Below are 19,640 nucleotides of genomic sequence, written 5' to 3'. Positions count from 1 at the left end.
GCACGCCCCACTAGTCGCGCCGCCCGTTGGTGTTGAGGCGTCCGCGGGGGAGGATGCCGTTGGTGGAGGCGATCTGGTCTTCGCGGCGGCGCTCGAAGTACATCGTCCACAGCGTGTGGCTGTCGGCGGCGTACCTCAGCTTGTTCCGCTGCTCCTCCGTCAGCAACGAGCGGATGCGGGTGATATCGGCCCGCCGTGGCGCCCCTTCGGGCACCGGTGGCATCGGGACGCCGCCGGCGCTCAGCTTCCACGACCCCGACACACGCATGTCCGGGAGCGCCGGATACTCGGCCTCGTAGAGGAGGTGCGCCTCCGACTCTTGGAGATGGCGGCGGCCCAAGCCGTTCGCCATCGCCTGGGTACCTCTCAGCCATTTGCTCATTGGCGGGAAGGGGGGTGTGCTGCTTTGTGTGGCGATGCGAGATGAAGTGGGGCAGCTGTGGCGTTCACCTGCGGGGGATCGGCTTTTATAGCCGCGGCCGGGCGACGAGAGCCTACATGCCGGGCGACGCGTGGCGGGAGCGGGCAGGACGCACGTTGGTGGCGCCTTCACTGCGCCGCCCGTGAGGCATCAATGGAGGCTGACCGGCGCGGCAGCCTTGGCCAGCCTTCGCATTGATTCCCGCGGGAACCGAGGCGATGAGGACGATGAAGAGGCGTCTCGCTAACGCGGCGGGCCCATCTCGTTCGCGTCAAAAACGCGTTCCCCGGCTTCCCCAACGCGCCGGGTTCGACCTGGGTCCGCCGGCGCCAGTTTCGGCCCAAACCGGCGAAAAACGGGCTCCTGGGGGCGCGACTGGGCCGATTTTCGGCCGCCGGCGACAAAGAAACGCCTTGGGGGGGCTGTTGGGGGCGCGGCTGGAGATTCTCTTAGCTTGAAGACCTGAAACTCAAAGACTTAGTCTTTTTGGTTGATTCATATTCTTTTTATTTGAGCCATAGGAACTATTCATGTCTAATACGCAACTTTATTCTTTATAGACTCGTATTGGGCCTCCAAGCGTAATGTTTTGTAGGACAGTAGCAATTTTCCTTCAAGTGGATGACCTAAAGTTTATCAATCCATGAAGGCGTAGGATTAAGATGGTCTCTCTCAAATAACCATGCAATCAAATAACAAAAAGTCTCTTGTGTCCGCAACACACCAAATACAACGGTAAATTATATAGGTGCACTAGTTCAACGAAGAGATGGTGATACAAGTGTAGTAATGATTATAGATATTGATTTTTGTAATAGTAACAATAAAAAACAACAAGGTATAAGTAATAAAAGTGAGCACAAACAGTATTGCAATGCTTAGAAATAAGGCCTAGGGTTCATTGATACGTCCCCGTCGTATCTATATTTTATTATTATTTCATGCCAATATTCTACAACTTTCATATAATTTTGGCAAGATTTTATATTTTTTTGGGACTAACATATTGATCCAGTGCCCAGTGCAAATTCCTGTTTGTAGCATATTTTTTGTTTTGCAGAATACCCATATCAAACGAAGTCCAAATGTGATAAAAATTTATGGAGAATTATTTTAGAATATATGTGATTTTTGGGAAGCGGAATCAACGTGAGACGATGCCCGAGAGGCCCATAGGCTCAAGGGGCGCACCCCCTATCCAGGGCGCATCTGGCAAGCTTGTGGCCACCTTGTAGGTCGGTTGGAGGTGTCTTTTGGCCTCAAGGAAGTTTATATCCGAATAAAAATCGTCGTAAAATTTCAGCCCGATCGGAGTTATGGATCGGGTCAATGATGGTCTGCGCTAAAGAACTGGGCAAGTCACGGGCTCGGTGGTGCGCCGACGGTGGTCTTCCTGGGACCCATGCGGCGGCGGCCTCCCGTGTTCTACTTTCCCTCGACGTTGGCAATGAACGTGGACGCGCTGGCCACTGACTCGTTGATCTCCGCGTAGCCGGCTTCTTTCTTCATCGACCGGGCGCGGTTCCGCCAACATTGACGGCGGATGGCACGGCGTCTGGCCTCGTCCATGGCAGCCACGATGCCCATTCCGCCGTGCTCCCTTGCGTGCGTTGTGGAGCAACTCGCCACCGCGAGATGGCTTGGAGTGGCGAGTTGCCGAACCACCCACCAGCTTGGGGCGGCAACTTGCTCCGTTGGGTTAGGCGAGGGAGGTGCGAGTTGCCTGGCTCGTATCCGACGGGCTCGTCGGGCCACCCAGTCGCCTTTCATGTCGGTGAACTCCTCTTCTTGCTCGTCGGGTGCCATGGAGAAAATGCTGCAAGGAGGAAATGGGAGCGGAGGTGTGGTGCATTTTTTGCCCAACATCTGGCATCGTTTAAATAGCGGGTGGACGGGAGGAGCTTGCCCGACCTTGTGTTTAACGCCAACCCGCTCGTGAATGGATGTGTGATCGGAGTAGGTTTCTCGGCTTCCACACGAGTTTAATGGAGGCGTTTGAATGTGACGAGGAGGCGTGTCCTTGCTGGATGTGCAGCCGGCGGTGTCGTGGTTCTAAGTCTGACAGTAGAATAGGGGGTAGGGATGTAGAGGCAAGATCCTAGCTATGGAGAAGTTGTACGCATGAGTTTTACGAGTTCAGGCCCTTCTCGGAGGAAGTAACAGCCCTGCGTCTCGGTGCTCGGAGGCGGTCGACTGGATTATATGCGTGTGTGCTACAGGGGGTGCGAACCCTTGTGCATGTGGAGGGGGGTGGCTTATATAGAGTGCGCCAGGACCCCAGCCAGCCCACGTTACAAGGGATTTAAGGTACATCAACAGGGGGGCGTTACTGGTAATGCTAGCAATAAAGAGACATAATGACCATTAAAGCTACGACGTAATGTCCGACCATTGCAGTACGGAGTGGCTTTAGATCTTCTGGTGGTCGAGCGACAGTCTCCATGGTCGAGTGACTTCGAGTCTTCCGAGTGGAATGCTCCATGGTCGAGTGGATGATGATTGTTCTTCGAATGCTTCTGGTTTTAGGGTGATGTACTTGGGGAGGGTATCTTGGACAGGCCTATGACCCTACCCCAGGTACATAGCTTCATCATTAGCCCCCGAATGGATCAGGGTTTGAGTGGGGAAGGAGTTGAAAACACTGCCGACCCACTTTTCGCGCTTCAGGTGTGTTTTGTCTGGACTGACGAATCAATCGTGGTGGCGCCAACTTCTTTTTCCAGTCGCCTTGGTCCATTCTTGGTTTTCGTCGAGTGAACTTTCAGCTAAAAGAACTTCGAGTGCTGATACAGAGAAGATCTTTCGTCTGACAAGTTGTTCTGCTGTACGTGGATCTCGCGGGATTCGAATTTTGGGAAGCGCGCGGGGCGGAGGAGGCCACAATAATCGGGCTGGATAAGGCAGGGATGCCTCGATTTCTGCGCCACCTTTTTCGCCACGTATCGCGCGCGCGACTATTGCGGGATTTGATAAGATTGCCCGGGCCTACAGGTCTGTCACTCGGAAGCGACTCCATATAAGGCGCTGGGTCAGGTTTTTTTTGAACAGTGCGTCTTCATTCTTCTCTTTTCCTCTCAGTTTTCTCCACTGCATCCGCTCCTGCACCAGCGCCGCCGTCCCTTTCGAGCTCTGCTCGCCGCGATGTGGAAGGAGAAGACGGTGGCACTGGAGCGTGCGAAGAAGGCGACGGCGAAGGCGAAGGGGAAGAAGTCTAGCCGGGGCGGATCTTCCTCGAGGTCCGGCCTGCCGCCGGGATGGATCCAGGGTAATTGGATTCGCTCGGCGATCCATCAGGACGACATCGACGACTTGGTCGAGGGGGGACTGATCCCCCACGAGTCGGCGCGACTCCCGGGGAACGAGACCGAGCCACAGCCACAGGAGGGTGAGTGCGTTCTCCTCGCCACTCACATCGACCGCGGGTTCTCCTTGCCTCTCCACCCTTTCTTTCGAGGTTTCTTGAACTTCTTTGGGGGGCAACTCCACCATTTTACCCCAAACACCATCGTGTATCTTGCTGCTTTCGTGTCTCTGTGCGAGAATTTCTTGGGTTGCCGACCCCACTGGGGCCTCTTCAAGCACATCTTCATGTGCCGCTCCCAGTCGGTCAAAAAGGCCAATCTGAGTGACGAGAAGACAAAAGTGATCCAGATGTGTGGGGGTCTCTGGATTCAGATGAGGGGTAAAAGTTCCTTCCCCGCCATGATCCTTCCCGAGTCGGTCCGAGGGTGGCAGTCAACCTGGTTCTACTGCAAAGATCAGCCGACTCCAGGTCAGTCGACTGGACTTCCCCTTTTTCCCATGGCCCGAGTGGGGAAGCCTTCCGCCTTGAAGGTGATCCCGGAGGAGGGAGGAGAAGGCACAAGTGAGAGTGCTGGTCGATCGAGTTGTTCAACTTGTCCGTGATGGGGTAACCGGTATGGATCTGCTGGAGGTCTTCTTCAGGCGACGCATTCAACCGCTTCAAGCTCGTGACCATCCGATGTGGATGTATTCGGGCACTGATGACACCACTCGGATCCATCCAGAAGAAGTCAACGAAGCTACGTTGGAGGGGTGGCTGAGGAGTATTACTGGCAACAAAGATAACCCCAGGGGAGCCACGAGAATTCCTCCACTCGACCAATCTTACGAAGCAGATAAGGTCCAACTCTGAATTGCCGAGTGCTATCTTGATTTATCATGCAACTGTTTATAGTCAACCGACTGACTTTGTCTTGCTTGTTGTCTTCTAGGCCCTGACTGAGATGTACTCGATGCCCAACGGGGAGCAGGAACAGGACCCAGAGGGAGAGGCGAGCAGAGGCGAAAGCGGCGAGTGGCATTCTGACGGTGAAGGGGACGAGGAGAGCGACGATCCGAGTGATGAAGAGGAGGTCGACTCACCTCCCCGCAGGGAAAGGCGATCCAAGCTCACTCACGATCCTGCAAGCGCCCGCGACAAGGTAACCGTTCCGACTGGGCAGTCGTTGAAGCGTCCTCGGACATCTTCTCCAGCACCGACTGAAAAGGCTCCGAAACAATCCAAGGTCGTACCGCAGAAGACTCGAAAGGCGCTGCCCAGAATCAAAATCGACATCCCTGTCGCCTCTGCGTAAGTGACTTGTCTTCAGTTTTGCCTGAAATTCTGTGTTGTTTGTTTTTCCTTGGTTTGACCAATTGAATCTTGAAACTAGCAGTGCCGCTACCTCTGGGACCTATGCTTACCGAAACGAGGATGAGAACATGGAAGATGCGGTCACCTCCTGCCCAGGTATAATCTTTGCGATCTTGTCTTTGCTTTGTCGTTTGAACTGCGATATAACCAATCAACGATGATCTTTTGGCGACTGAATTTTTACAGCTCCTCTCAACGTCATTGACCTCCCCGACGACGACGAGGACGAGCCACAGAGGCCCTTGGTGAGGAGAAACAGGAAAACATCCGCTGGCAAGACGCCTCAGTCGACGCCGGTGGTGGAACCGGTAATTCAGGACGGCGGCGATGCCAATCGGACTTCTGTCTCCTTCGCCATAGCGCCGTCGAGTGCTCAGCCTTCAGCGTCAGCCGCACAGACTCCCGTCGACCCACCATTCATTTTTACAGCGCATCACGTCCCAGAGGACCAGGTGGGTGCTGCAAAAGAGGCTATACGCCAGGCGGGCATTATGATGGAGAAGATGAAGATGGTGCGGGAAGCCAGTCAAGCTGCCTATGATGCCAGCTCCGCTCTCCAGAGCAATATCCAGGTTAGCAGATCGTCGACTGACTCTTTTGGCTTGTTCTGTTGGGATATGGTACCTGAAAACTTTCTTTCCAAGAACCTTTGCATCTGTCTGCGCCTTGCATCTGTACACCCACTGGGTGTTTTGATTTGTCACTGAACAGACTCGCACTTTGAGCTGATAATGTTGTTGTCGATTGAATATTTTGACCAGTGGGGGCACGCTGAGTGCACCCGGTGGGTGTAGTCCCCGAGACCATAATTGACTGCGGGCAGTCGACTGTGGTCTGAGCATCAGAATTTCTTCACTCGGCCTGGACGGACCATGACGAGTGGAACCTGAACCAGTGGGGGCACGCTGAGTGCACCCACTGGGTGTAGTCCCCGAGACTGTGGTCGACTGCGGGCAGTCGACTATGGTCTGAGAGCAACTTTTTTTTTACACTCAACTTGGACAGATCGTGTCGAGTGAAAATTGGACTAGTGGGGGCACGCCAAGTGCACCCACTGGGTGTAGTCCCCGAGACTACTGTTGGATGTTTGATTCGGCAGTAGTCTTAGAATTTATTGAGTTTAACCTTTTTTCTCTCCGAGTGGACTGACTTGTTCTTTGGTTGCAGAAATCTTGTGATCTTGGCGCTCGTTTTGCTGACCTGGAGAAGCAGCAGATTCAACTCAACCTCGATCTAGAGTTGGCCAAGACAGATCTGCAGAAAGCCAAGGATGACGCCGTTGGTAAGAAAGACTTGTCGACTGATTTATCTCTGAACCGGATTTCATTCTGCTTTTCCTGAACCAAGCATTATTTCTCCCAAAGAAACTGAACCAAGCTCTGGCAAAAAAGGATCAAGATCTGGCGGCCGCATAGAAAAAAGCTGATGAGAAAACCGCTCTAGCTGAACAGAAGTTGGCTTCAGTCGGCAAATTGGAGGAAGAAAACGCCAAGCTAAAAGCTGCTCTGGATGAAGCCAATAAGGAAGCAACTCGCCTGAGGAAGGACAAGGACAATCTGAACGATAAGATGGAAAGCATTGCTCGCAGAAGGAACGATCTGGAGAGTTATCTGGGAAGCCTTGCTAAGAAGTTGTTCGTCATGCTTGAAGGTATTTTCTTTGATCCAACTGGTTTATTCCTGTTGACTCGACATATAACCATTGACTCACCCTTGAACTGTGCAAGCAGAGTTTTACCGGGACTTCGAGGAAGAGACCGGGCGAATTGAACCAAGCTTGGACCCCATCAACTCTCAAGTGAAGGATGAAGCTGCCATGAACGTGCTCCGACTGGAATCTCGCATCGCTGGTATTGTTGATTATCTCACCCGATTTAAAGTCGCAATGTCGCGGATTGACACAACTCTCTGGCCCATGGCAACGCTCCAGAATGACCTCGAGTCTCTAATGGCTCGGCTTAATGAAGTTCCCAGTCGAATTCAAGAATGGAAGAAGTCCTCTGCCCGGTGCGGCGCTGATGTGGCTCTATCTCTGGTTCGCGTCCACTGCCGGGAAGTGCGGGAAGAGAAGCTGACAGCGATCAAGGTTGCTAACACCAAGAGGCATGACTTCCAGTCCTTCATGGAGACCTTCATTGCCGCCGCCACTCGGATTGCTGACGGAATCGACCTAGACGAATTCGTCGAGCCTGCCAGCCCTCCTCCCGCGGAGTGAACAAACTTTTATGCCCTGCCTTGAATTTGCCTCGGAATGCCTAGTGATTTTGTAGTCATTAAACTCCTTCAGGCTGAACGCCAGAGTACTTTGATCCGTGGTCTTGAACTTTAGGATTTATCTGAACTTGATTTATCTCTGAATATGCTTGCATTTGCCTTCGAGTGGAATTTGTTCTCCACACGGAATAATCTTTGTGCTTGAGATGCAGCTCTGAGGTGGATACTCCAGTCGACTTGCACCTCATCGTCCTTGCAGATAAGGGTGGAGCGCGCGTTGTACTTGTGACGCGGCTCCGAAGGAAAAGGTTGCAGTCGACCTGCACCTCGTCGTCCTTGCGGATAGGGATGGAGTGCATGTTGCACTTGTGACGCAGTCCCTAAGGAGAAGGTTCTAGTCGACCTGCACCTCGTCGTCCTTGCGGATAGGGATGGAGCGTGTGTTGTACTTGTGACGCAGCTCCGAAGTAGAAGGTTGCAGTCGACCTGCACCTCGTCGTCCTTGCGGATAGGGATGGAGCGTACGTTGTACTTGTGACGCAGCTCCGAAGGAGAAGGTTTCAGTCGACCTGCACCTCGTCGTCCTTGCGGATAGGGATGGGTTTCGAACTTAGGCGAGTACTGGACTACAGCTAAGCCCCCGAGTGGGAGGGTTGCTCATCACTCGGTAGGATTTTTCAAACTTAGGCGAGTACTGGACTGCAGCTAACTCCCGGGTGGGAGGTTTGCTCACCACTCGGTAGGATTTTTCAAACTTAGGCGAGTACTGGACTGCAACTAAGCCCCCCGAGTGGGAGGGTTGCTCACCACTCGGTAGGATTTTTCAAACTTAGGCGAGTACTGGACTGCAGCTAAGCCCCCGAGTGGGAGGTTTGCTCACCACTCGGTAGGATTTTTCAAACTTAGGCGAGTACTGGACTGCAGCTAAGCCCCCGAGTGGGAGGGTTGCTCACCACTCGGTAGGATTTTTCAAACTTAGGCGAGTACTGGACTGCAGCTAATCCTCTGAGTGAGAGGCTTGCTCGTCACTCGGTAGGATTTTTCAAAATTAGCCGAGTACTGGACTGCAGCTAAGCCCCCGAGTGAGAGGCTTGCTCATCACTCGGTAGGATTTTTCAAACTTAGGCGACTACTGGACTGCAGCTAAGCCCCCGAGTGAGAGGCTTGCTCATCACTCGGTAGGATTTTTCAAACTTAGGAGAGTACTGGACTGCAGCTAAGCCCCCGAGTGAGAGGCTCGCTCATCACTTGGTAGGATTTTTCAAACTTAGGTGAGCACTGGACTGCAGCTAAGCCCCTGAGTGAGAGGCTTGCTCATCACTCGGTAGGATTTTCAAACTTAGGCGAGTAGTGGACTGCAGCTAAGCCCCCGAGTGAGAGGCTTGCTCATCACTCGGTAGGATTTTTCAAACTTAGGCGAGTACTGGACTGCAGCTAAGCCCCCGAGTGGGAGGGTTGCTCACCACTCAGTAGGATTTTTCAAACTTAGGTGAGCACTGGTGTCAGGACCGGATTTTCGGGATATTAATTCTCCAGAAAATGGCCCTTATGCTCACCAGCCCCAGGATTACTGTTAGCTGATGAGGCACCAACTTGATACAAGAATTCCAAGCAAAGTACAAAAAAAATGTAGTACAAGACCATTGTGGCCTAGGAGTACAACATTTGGTTTCTAAAGGTTGATGGCGGAAGCGGTTTGTGGTTCATCTGCGTCTATGGGACTCCATTTCCCACAAGAATAGCTGACCAGGATAACTCCTATCTTCGCGAGGCTGCTGACAACACTGCGTAGGCTCCGGGGCCGTCGTCGTAACACTCTTCTCCGTACAAGAAAATCTGGCCAAGACAATAGCCAGGGACAAGCCAGTGAGTACGTTTGAATGTACTCGCAAACATCAAGAACACGGGTATAATATATCAAGGGTAATCATGTTCCGAAAATATTCTATGATCATAACGTCAGTCACGAGATAAACAAAATATTCATGATGCACGCATGTGGGTAAAATATGAATATGCAATATAGAAATAGAATGTAGTGATCGAGTGTCTGAAATGACTCCTCAAAAAGGGTGCAAATAAATTAACAATGCCGCAGTCGGGCGTCTGGGCGACACCACATAAAGGGCTTATATATAAAAGAAATAACAAGCATGTCACAGTCGGGCGTCTATGCGACACCACAAAAAGGGCTTATATATAAAAGAAATAACAAGCATGCCACAGTCGGGCGTCTGAGCGACACCACATAAAGGGCTTATATATAAAAGAAATAACAAGCATGCCACAGTCGGGCGTCTGAGCGACACCACATAAAGGGCTTATAAAGGATAATCACCGTGAATATCCAGGAGGTAGAACCATCCCAGGGATACTCAATAATACAAATAAAGGAAATGGTTAGTCCACAATAATAATAATCATAATCGTCACAAGTCACAAGTCATGATCCAAGTTCTGGTTTAACAGTTCTTCCTCCGAAGACCGACACTAAGACCGACACTTGACCTATCCCAGACTATAGTCCTTAACCATGGACACGGCTATTCGAATAGATGTATAATCTCTGCAGAGGGTGTACTCTTTACCCACGGGTAACGGATTTCTTTAGTCCATCGGGACTAATTCCGTCTACGGTCTTTTGATTGAAAACACGCCTGACCTGCACACACCAGCTTAACTTACCGGTGTCTGGAATCACCCACAACACCTGTCAAGCCAAACTCTAAGTGGGGAGGCTACAACCTCGACGTAGCATGGGATCAAATTTATATTCGTGCGCTCTAAGGGGTGGCCTCCCCTCTCGGTCCCAACCGGAAACACCCATGCCCCCGGACCGGATGACAGGCTTTAATCCATGGCCATGGGACCCTCATCACGGCCTCTCTGTACGGTGTGTGCTAGAAAGGGGTTGACAACTTACTGAACCGTACCCTACCTAAGGCAGGGACAAGCGGTAGTACGGGACAAGTATGGGGGTTACTGGACAAGACTCGATCTACGGCCGACTCAGGAGGTTCAAGCATTCTCTGCACGATTAGCATAACAAAAGTATTTCCATTAACAGGTAAACTTACCACTCGTCAAGCCTCACCATACCATACCGGACATACTCGTCCCAACGAGGTACTAGGGACAAGCCCGTGTCTACCCAAGACCACGACTTTCCCGGCTTCCTTCCGGTATGCAAGGGAAGCTTACGAGGGTGAATACCATCACCAACATATCCATTTATCACAGCAAAGAAAACTCCACTATGCACTCATGCATATGATTTTTATCGTCACATAAAAATAGCGTATGCTCTAAGTCAAATGGTGTTGTAACCATATCAAAACACCACACAAAATATTATGCCAGAGTTCAGAAATGCTTGCCTTCAAGTGTATGCATGTGGGGGTGCACTTTTGAAGGTTGCCTTTTTCTCCAAAAATCCTATTTTGAGAAATATACAAACAACACACATTTCAAAAACAGCACAAAAAGTTGTCTCAAATATTTTTGAAATAAATCTTAAAATAAACTAGATGAAATTTGAGAGAGGTAGGAAAAAGAATCAACTCATTTGGAGTTTTATTTTAAAAGTTATAGCCAGTCAAACATCAGTCAAAGTTATGTTTTAATAAAATCAGAAAAAGGAAAACGCTGCGGGGAAAATACGCTTTCAAAGCAGAGGTGACGTACTCCGGATCTCTGCGCTTTCACTTAAACAGAGAGAACGGCCGCGCGGGTCACTGACAGTGGGTCCAAGGGGCCCACTGGTCAGGTTTGACCGTTCTTCCTCTCCCTCCTTTCTCTCTGCCCGAACAGGGCGGGGCTCCGGCGATCGCCGTCGGCGAACGGCAGCTCCCCACGGGGTCCCGAGGGCGGGGATGGATCCGCCAGGCCGGGGCGGTCCTCCCGGTGGGCGCTAGGCAGGCGGGGACGGAGGAGGTCACCGGCGGCGAGCTCCGCGGCGGACGGAGGTTCGGGAGCAGAGTGGGTTTGGGCTCCGGTGGTCCTTGGTCGAAGCTGAGGCGTTAGGCAGCTTCGCATGACTACGGGGAAGTTCTTGGTGGCGTTGGATTGGCGGGGGAGGGCCTGGCTGCGGCGAATGGCACTAGATTGCGGCGGCGACCGGGCTGGCCGGAGACGAGGAAGAAAGGACTTTCCCCGACGATTGCTGGCTAAGGGGAAACCATGGGGGTGGCCTGGGGTTGCCTGAGTGCTCGGAGGAGCACGGGGTCTCCTTTTATAGCGCGACGGGGCTGGCTCCACGGCGGGGGATAAGATCGACGACGAGTCGCCGTTGCTGTAGCTGCAGGGCATCTTGGCGGCGACGAGCGCGTGCCGACGAGCATGAGGATAAGCACGGGCTGTTCCCCGGGGCAGCTGGCGCGCGCGGGTGGCTTGGGCAGCGCCGTCCACGGCAGAGCCCGCTGCCGACGCCGGCGTGCCGCCAAGGGAGCTCTGCCGGCGACGCTGTAGGGCGCTAGTGCGGCTTGGAGGTTTGCTGCGAGGGGGCGAGTGTATGGCGCGGCTCTGCAGGCGAGCTGGGGCCAGGGACGGGACGCGTCGAGGGTGGCAGTGCGGCGCGGCGACTCAGTGCGCGCACGTGCAAAACGTGCGCTCTGGGCGCGCCCAGAGCACGCACAGCAGGTGTTCGACGAAATGCCAGCGCGCTTTAGAGAGCTTGGGTGAGGCTGGTAGCTAACAGGCCAGGGTTAGGGACAGCTAGGAGGCTAGTGGACATGCTGGATAGGTCAGGGGCTCAAGTCCACAATGCAAACCAGAGGACATGCCAAAATTGTTCCTGCACACAGGGTGTTCGACAGAATGCCATGGGCAACTAGGCAATTCTTGGGGTGGCCAAACTCTCCAGATCCTAGTCTCTTTAGGAGCTCAAGAAGGTGGTAAGGCTAGCTTGGCAAAAATAGAAACTTGATAGTGCAAGATTTGGAGAAAAGCAGTTTTGGGCAGAAACTAAAGGCTATCATTGCATGCACCAAAAATACTCCAATGGGTCCAATCTCCTGGACTTAAGAGTTGGTAGTGAGGACTATAGGTAGGAAAAAGCTCAAAGGTACTAGAGCAAAATAAAATGGGGTTGCAGTACAAATCACCAAACTGGACCAGAATGAAGATGAGGTTGATACACTCAAATTTTTCAAAAAACTGTTGGAAATATGCCCTAGAGGCAATAATAAATGGTTATTATTATATTTCTTTGTTCATGATAATAGTCTATTATTCATGCTATAATTGTATTGTCCGGAAATCGTAATACATGTGTGAATACATAGACCACAACGTGTCCCTAGTAAGCCTCTAGTTGACTAGCTCGTTGATCAACAGATAGTCATGGTTTCCTGACTATGGACATTGGATGTCATTGATAACGGGATCACATCATTACGAGAATGATGTGATGGACAAGACCCAATCCTAAGCATAGCATAAAAGATCATGTAGTTTCGTTTGCTAGAGCTTTTCCAATGTCAAGTATCTTTTCCTTAGACCATGAGATCATGCAACTCCCGGATACCGTAGGAGTGCTTTGGGTGTGCCAACTGTCACAACGTAACTGGGTGACTATAAAGGTGCACTACGGGTATCTCCGAAAGTGTCTGTTGGGTTGGCACGGATCGAGACTGGGATTTGTCACTCCGTGTGATGGAGAGGTATCTCTGGGCCCACTCGGTAATGCATCATCATAATGAGCTCAATGTGACTAAGGCGTTAGTCATGGGATCATGCATTGCGGTACGAGTAAAGAGACTTGCCGGTAACGAGATTGAACAATGTATTGGGATACCGACGATCGAATCTCGGGCAAGTAACATACCGATTGACAAAGGGAATTGCATACGGATTGATTGAATCCTCGACACCATGGTTCATCCGATGAGATCATCGTGGAACATGTGGGAGCCAACATGGGTATCCAGATCCCGCTGTTGGTTATTGACCGGAGAGGCGTCTCGGTCATGTCTGCATGTCTCCCGAACCCGTAGGGTCTACACACTTAAGGTCCGGTGACGCTAGGGTTGTAGAGATATATGTATGCGGAAAACCGAAAGTTGTTTGGAGTCCCGGATGAGATCACGAATGTCACGAGAGGTTCCGGAATGGTCCGGAGGTGAAGAATTATATATAGGAAGTCCAGTTTCGGCCACCGGGAAAGTTTCGGGGGTTACCGGTATTGTACCGGGACCACCGGAAGGGTCCCGGGGGTCCACCGGGTGGGGCCACCTATCCCGGAGGGCCCCGTGGGCTGAAAGTGGAAGGGAACCAACCCTTAGTGGGCTGGGGCGCCCCCCTTGGGCCTCCCCCCATGCGCCTAGGGTTGGGAACCCTAGGGGGGAGTTCCCCCTTGCCTTCGGGGGCAAGGCAACCCCTTCCCCCCCTTGTGGCCGCCGCCCCCCCCCCCCTTGGATCTCATCTCCAGGGCCGGCGCACCCCCCCAGGGGCCTATATAAAGGGGGGGAGGGAGGGCAGCAACCTACAGCCTTGGGCGCCTCCCTCCTCCCCTGCAACACCTCTCTCTCTCTCTCTCGTAGAAGCTTGGCGAAGCCCTGCCGGAGACCCGCTACATCCACCACCACGCCGTCGTGCTGCTGGATCTCCATCAACCTCTCCTTCCCCCTTGCTGGATCAAGAAGGAGGAGACGTCGCTGCACCGTACGTGTGTCGAACGCGGAGGTGCCGTCCGTTCGGCACTCGGTCATCGGTGATTTGGATCACGGCGAGTACGACTCCGTCATCCACGTTCATTGGAACGCTTCCGCTCGCGATCTACAAGGGTATGTAGATGCACTCCCTTCCCCTCGTTGCTAGTATACTCCATAGATGCATCTTGGTGAACGTAGGAAAATTTTAAAATTATGGTACGATTCCCATCAGTGGCATCATGAGCCAGGCCTATGCGTAGTTACTATGCACGAGTAGAACACAAAGCAGTTGTGGGCGTTGAGTTTGCCAATTCTTCTTGCCGCTACTAGTCGTTTCTTGTTTCGGCGGCATTGTAGGATGAAGTGGCCCGGACCGACCTTACACGTACGCTTACGTGAGACAGGTTCCACCGATTGACATGCACTAGTTGCATAAGGTGGCTAGCGGGTGTCTGTCTCTCCTACTTTAGTCGGAACGGAATCGATGAAAAGGGTCCTTATGAAGGGTAAATAGAAATTGGCAAATCACGTTGTGGTCATACATAGGTAAGAAAACGTTCTTGCTAGAAACCTACAAACCACGTAAAAACTTGCAACAACAATTAGAGGACGTCTAACTTGTTTTTGCAGCAAGTGCTATGTGATGTGATATGGCCAGAAGATGTGATGAATGATATATGTGATGTATGAGATTGATCATATTCTTGTAATAGGAATCACGACTTGCATGTCGATGAGTATGACAACCGGCAGGAGCCATAGGAGTTGTCTTTATTATTTTGCATGACCTGCGTGTCATTGAATAACGCCATGTAATTTACTTTACTTATTTGCTAAACGAGTTAGCCATGTAAGTAGAAGTAATCGTTGGCGTGACGACTTCATGAAGACACAATGATGGAGATCATGATGATGGAGATCATGGTGTCATGCCGGTGACGAAGATGATCATGGTGCCCCGAAGATGGAGATCAAAGGAGCATAATGATATTGGCCATATCATGTCACTATTTGATTGCATGTGATGTTTATCATGTTTTTGCATCTTATTTGCTTAGAACGACGGTAGCAAGTAGGATGATCCCTTATAATAATTTCAAGAAAGTGTTCACCCTAACTGTGCACCGTTGCGAAGGTTCGTTGTTTCGAAGCACCACGTGATGATCGGGTGTGATAGATTCTAACGTTCGAATACAACGGGTGTTGACGAGCCTAGCATGTACAGACATGGCCTCGGAACACACGCAATACACTTAGGTTGACTTGACGAGCCTAGCATGTACAGACATGGCCTCGGAACACGGAGGACCGAAAGGTCGAGCATGAGTCGTATAGAAGATACGATCAACATGGAGATGTTCACCGATCTTGACTAGTCCGTCTCACGTGATGATCGGACACGGCCTAGTTAAACTCGGATCATGTTTCACTTAGATGACGAGAGGGATGTCTATCTGAGTGGGAGTTCATTTAATAATTCAATTATATGAACTTAATTATCATGAACTTAGTCTAAAATCTTTACACTATGTATTGTAGATCAAATGGCCAACGTTGTCCTCAATTTCAACGCGTTCCTAGAGAAAACCAAGCTGAAAGATGATGGCAGCAACTATACGGACTGGGTCCGGAACCTGAGGATCATCCTCATAGTAGCCAAGAAAGATTATGTCTTAGAAGCACCGCTAGGTGAAGCACCAATCCCTGAGAACCAAGACGTTATGAACGCTTGGCAGCAGCGTGCTGATGATTACTCCCTCGTTCAGTGCGGCATGCTTTACAGCTTAGAGCCGGGTCTCCAAAAGCATTTTGAGAAACATGGAGCATATGAGATGTTCGAGGAGCTGAAACTGGTTTTTCAAGCTCATGCCCGGGTCGAGAGATATGATGTCTCCGACAAGTTCTTCAGCTGTAAAATGGAGGAGAACAGTTCTGTTAGTGAGCACATACTCAGAATGTCTGGGTTGCATAACCGCTTGTCTCAGCTGGGAGTCAATCTCCCGGATGACGCGGTCATTGACAGAATCCTCCAGTCGCTTCCACCAAGCTACAAGAGCTTTGTGATGAACTTCAATATGCAGGGGATGGAAAAGACCATTCCTGAGGTATATTCAATGCTGAAATTAGCTGAGGTAGAGATCAGAAAAGAACATCAAGTGTTGATGGTGAATAAAACCACTAAGTTCAAGAAGGGCAAGGGTAAGAAGAACTTCAAGAAGGACGGCAAGGGAGTTGCCGCGCCCGGTAAACCAGTTACTGGGAAGAAGTCAAAGAATGGACCCAAGCCCGAGACTGAGTGCTTTTATTGCAAGGGAAGTGGTCACTGGAAGCGGAACTGCCCCAAATACTTAGCGGACAAGAAGAAGGCCGGCAACACCAAAGGTATATGTGATATACATGTAATTGATGTGTACCTTACCAGTACTCGTAGTAGCTCCTGGGTATTTGATACCGGTGCGGTTTCTCATATTTGTAACTCAAAACAGGAACTACGGAATAAACGGAGACTGGCGAAGGACGAGGTGACGATGCGTGTCGGGAATGGTTCCCAGGTTGATGTGATCGCCGTCGGCACGCTACCTCTGCATCTACCCACGGGATTAGTTTTAAACCTCAATAATTGTTATTTAGTGCCAGCTTTGAGCATGAACATTGTATCTGGATCTCGTTTAATTCGAGATGGCTACTCATTTAAATCCGAGAATAATGGTTGTTCTATTTATTTGAGAGATATGTTTTATGGTCATGCCCCGCTGGTCAATGGTTTATTTTTGATGAATCTCGAACGTGATGTTACACATGTTCATAGTGTGAATACCAAAAGATGTAAAGTTGATAACGATAGTCCCACATACTTGTGGCACTGCCGCCTTGGTCACATTGGTGTCAAGCGCATGAAGAAGCTCCATGCAGATGGACTTTTGGAGTCCCTTGATTACGAATCATTTGACACGTGCGAACCATGCCTCATGGGTAAGATGACCAAGACTCCGTTCTCCGGAACAATGGAGCGAGCAACCAACTTATTGGAAATCATACATACCGATGTGTGCGGTCCAATGAGTGTTGAGGCTCGTGGAGGATATCGTTATGTTCTCACTCTCACTGATGATTTAAGTAGATATGGGTATGTCTACCTAATGAAACACAAGTCTGAAACCTTTGAAAAGTTCAAGGAATTTCAGAGTGAAGTTGAGAATCAACGTGACAGGAAAATAAAATTCTTACGATCAGATCGTGGTGGAGAATATTTAAGTCACGAGTTTGGTGCACACTTAAGGAAATGTGGAATAGTTTCACAACTCACGCCGCCTGGAACACCTTAGAGAAATGGTGTGTCCGAACGTCGTAATCGCACTCTATTGGATATGGTGCGATCTATGATGTCTCTTACCGATTTACCGCTCTCATTTTGGGGTTATGCTTTAGAGACTGCCGCATTCACTTTAAATAGGGCACCGTCTAAATCCGTTGAGACGACACCGTATGAATTATGGTTTGGGAAGAAACCTAAGCTGTCGTTTCTAAAAGTTTGGGGATGCGATGCTTATGTCAAGAAACTTCAACCTGAAAAGCTCGAACCCAAATCGGAAAAATGCGTCTTCATAGGATACCCTAAGGAAACTATTGGGTATACCTTCTACCTCAGATCCGAAGGCAAGATTTTCGTTGCCAAGAACGGGTCCTTTCTAGAGAAGGAGTTTCTCTCGAAAGAATTGAGTGGGAGGAAAGTGGAACTTGATGAGGTGATAGTCACCCCTTCCGAACCGGAAAGTAGCGCAGCGCGGGAAAATGTTTCTGTGGTGCCTACACCGACTGGGGAAGAAGTTAATGATGATGATCATGAAACTTCGGATCAAGTTACTGAACTTCGTAGGTCCACAAGGACACGTTCCGCACCAGAGTGGTACGGCAACCTTGTCCTGGAAATCATGTTGTTAGACAACGGTGAACCTTCGAACTATGAAGAAGCGATGGCGGGCTCGGATTCCGACAAGTGGCTAGAAGCCATGAAATCCGAGATAGGATCCATGTATGAAAACGAAGTATGGACTTTGACTGACTTGCCCGATGATCGGCGAGCCATAGAAAACAAATGGATCTTTAAGAAGAAGACGGACGCGGATGGTAATGTGACCATCTACAAAGCTCGACTTGTCGCTAAGGGTTATCGACAAGTTCAAGGGGTTGACTACGATGAGACTTTCTCACCCGTAGCAAAGCTGAAGTCCGTCCGAATCATGTTAGCAATTGCCGCATACTATGATTACGAGATATGGCAGATGGACGTCAAAACGGCATTCCTTAACGGCTTCCTTAAGGAAGAGTTGTATATGATGCAGCCGGAAGGTTTTGTCGATCCTAAGAATGCTAACAAAGTATGCAAGCTCCAACGCTCAATCTATGGGCTGGTGCAAGCATCTCGGAGTTGGAACATTCGCTTTGATGAGATGATCAAAGCGTTTGGGTTTACACAGACTTATGGAGAAGCCTGTGTTTACAAGAAAGTGAGTGGGAGCTCTGTAGCATTTCTCATATTATATGTGGATGACATACTATTGATGGGAAATGATGTAGAATTCTTGGAAAGTATAAAGGCCTATTTGAATAAGTGTTTTTCAATGAAGGACCTTGGAGAAGCTGCTTATATATTAGGCATCAAGATCTATAGAGATAGATCGAGACGCCTCATTGGTCTTTCACAGAGTACATACCTTGACAAGATATTGAAGAAGTTCAATATGGATCAGTCCAAGAAGGGGTTCTTGCCTGTATTGCAAGGTGTGCAATTGAGCACGGCTCAATGCCCGACCATGGCAGAAGATATAGAACAGATGAGTGTCATCCCCTATGCCTCGGCCATAGGGTCTATTATGTATGCCATGTTGTGTACCAGACCTGATGTAAACCTTGCCGTAAGTTTGGTAGGAAGGTACCAAAGTAATCCCGGCAAGGAACACTGGACAGCGGTCAAGAATATCCTGAAGTACCTGAAGAGGACTAAGGATATGTTTCTCGTTTATGGAGGTGACGAAGAGCTCGTCGTAAAGGGTTACGTCGACGCTAGCTTCGACACAGATCTGGATGACTCGAAGTCACAGACCGGATACGTGTATATTTTGAATGGAGGAGCAGTAAGCTGGTGCAGTTGCAAGCAAAGCGTCGTGGCGGGATCTACATGTGAAGCGGAGTACATGGCAGCCTTGGAGGCAGCACAGGAAGCAGTCTGGATGAAGAAGTTCATTACCGACCTAGGGGTGATTCCCAATGCGTCGGGCCCGATGACTCTCTTCTGTGACAACACTGGAGCTATTGCCCTTGCGAAGGAGCCCAGGTTTCACAGGAAGACCAGGCATATCAAGCGTCGCTTCAACTCCATTCGTGAAAGTGTTCAAAATGGAGACATAGATATTTGTAAAGTAAATACGGACCTGAATGTAGCAGATCCGTTGACTAAACCTCTCCCTAGGGCAAAACATGATCAACACCAGGACGCAATGGGTGTTCGATTCATCACAATGTAACTAGATTATTGACTCTAGTGCAAGTGGGAGACTGTTGGAAATATGCCCTAGAGGCAATAATAAATGGTTATTATTATATTTCTTTGTTCATGATAATAGTCTATTATTCATGCTATAATTGTATTGTCCGGAAATCGTAATACATGTGTGAATACATAGACCACAACGTGTCCC

This window comes from Aegilops tauschii, chromosome 5, assembly GCF_002575655.3.
Source record: "Aegilops tauschii subsp. strangulata cultivar AL8/78 chromosome 5, Aet v6.0, whole genome shotgun sequence".
Lineage (NCBI taxonomy): Eukaryota > Viridiplantae > Streptophyta > Magnoliopsida > Poales > Poaceae > Aegilops > Aegilops tauschii.
Note: the sequence above shows the minus strand (reverse complement) of the source record.